Below are 2,472 nucleotides of genomic sequence, written 5' to 3' on the forward strand. Positions count from 1 at the left end.
TTTTGGGCCTGTTTGGATGCTACCCTGGAGTAGTTACCTGGATATTTCACCTGCCTATGAGCTGCCTGTTATTGAGTAGTAGAAAATTGCCTGGTCAGGCAGACTAGGATGTCTGTGTGAAGAGCGGTGAGGGCACAGCGATCCAACGGCACCGGCGACAGGGACACCAGTGGCTGCAGGAGTGCAGGGAGGCCGCGACGACGCCTGGTGAAAGAGGCGTCTGCGACGACGCCTTGGAAAGAGGAAGCGACGATGCCTATAGGGAAGTCGATCATGCACATGTACGTACACCACTATACCAGATCCGATGCTGTTTCAATACCTAAACGGGTTCTACGTTATTTTGTATATGTTCCTGTGACTACTAATGACAAACACATATATGGTGTAGTGGTAAGCACCTATCTTCTGAACTCTGAGGTCCCAGGTTCTGTTCCTGTGACTACTAATGACACAAACACATATATGGTGCAGTGGTAAGTACCTATCTTCTGAACTCTGACGTCCCAGGTTCAAATCCTGATGGTGATTTTTTATTTAATTTTTTTACTTAACCATTGTGCTCGAGAACCTATGGTATTGCAACGATTTAGTCTTTCGTTGCTATATGTACAATCTTTTTGCAACACAAGAGACTATTACATACAACAAAACATAATCGTTGCAACATAGACGTGTTTTTAATTTGTATAAGCTTCTGTGGCTACTAATGACAAGAACACAATTACGGTGTAGTGGTTAGTAGCTTTCCTTTAGAGTTAAAGGTCTCATGTTCGAAACCTGGTTACTCCCTCCATACTAAAAAAATATACGGTCTTCAAAGTATTACTTTGACTCCTTGTTTTTATAAAAATATTTATCAAAAAGTGATATATGTATATTTTTATGAAAGTATTTTTCGAGACAAATCTATTTATATGGCTTCCACATTTCCAAACTCAACAACTTAAAAGTTATTCATGATTTATATTCTCAATGTTTGACCCAAGCCTTCTCCAAAACGACTTTATTTTTTAGTACGGAGGGAGTACACATCTTTTATTTTTTTTTAATTTTTTCCTAAAAGCGTAGTGCTCCTGAACATTAGTGATTGCAATGATTTATTTTTTCGTTGCATATGTACAGCTCTTTTGCAACACAGGCGACTATTACATACAACGAATTATATTCGTTGCAACATAGACGCGCTTTTGCAACCATCAACTAAAGAGTTGCAATATCATCTCAGTATTGCAACGCCAATAAAACTGTCCGCAACGCAAATCAAATCGTGGCAACAGTGACCACTTATTGCAACTGGTTTACCATTGGTTGCGATAGCACTTACTTATTGCAATGATCTTCGCACTCATGGCCACAAAATAATTTGCGTGGCAAAAATTCTACCTATCAGAACCAAAAGTGCAAATGGTTGCGATAACACCCCTTATTGCAACCAAATCTTGCCATTGCGACAAAAAAGCGTGGCATAAGGGTCCGAAGTTAGTAGTGACATTGATTAAATGGTGTGAAAGAAAGAACCCAGGATCAAATTATTAAGCTTGAGAAAAATAAGAACTAAACTGATGCTAGCATATTTGATTATTTGAGGCTTAACATTTATCCCATTTATGAGCGCGCAAATCAATTTAGGATTTAGTGCAGTCTCTAACTTCATTTCTAGGTAATAGGGCCATGTACTCCCAATAAGTAATAAGAGTTCTAACAAAGTATTGCAGTGAACTATGGGTAATGGGGTCCCAGTGGCGATTAATGCTGCTAACGATCCATTGGTTTGGTCTTGCTGTACTACTAAGTGTGAACATAAGTGTAAAGCGAACATTAGTTGCATAATTGCATTAGTCGTTCGATCAAGTGGGAGAATGTTGGAATGTGATCGGTTCAGCTAATCCCAAACTTAATTACGAGATTAATTAAGTGTTAACCTTTTGATCCACTCACTCGTCATTTATTTCCAACTAAATAAGAACTGTCATGATCGGCGGCAACCCTTAGAATTCTAAGGGTTTGGCCCCCTGACCCACAACGTGATTATAAATAAGAGAGGCGCCCCTAGGGTCATGATCTCTCTAATCCCCGTGACTATTCACATAACCGATCGATTAGGCACTGGAGGGTTTAGGAAGGCCGTGTACCCACGTCCATCCAGGTATTGCAAGATCTACATCGCGTTCTTCGCCAACTAGGAGCATCAAGCCCCGATCTGGTGAAGACTAAGACCTACTTCATCTACATCAACTTCACATCTCCAGCGACACAGAAGGCGTTCACAGGCTCTAGTTAGTATCAGATTAATTTTTGCATAAGATTTAGTTAGTGATCATGTTTAGGCTAAGATAAAATCCTATTTATGCTAAGTTCTAATTCAACACCCCTAATCCTCGTTGGAGCCCCTCATAAGGATGCCCTCACAAGGGTCAACCTCCTGGTCGGTTAACTCCGTGTAGCTCGCAGCCTTCCCCACATGCTAGT

Source organism: Miscanthus floridulus, chromosome 2 (assembly GCF_019320115.1).
Source record: "Miscanthus floridulus cultivar M001 chromosome 2, ASM1932011v1, whole genome shotgun sequence".
Lineage (NCBI taxonomy): Eukaryota > Viridiplantae > Streptophyta > Magnoliopsida > Poales > Poaceae > Miscanthus > Miscanthus floridulus.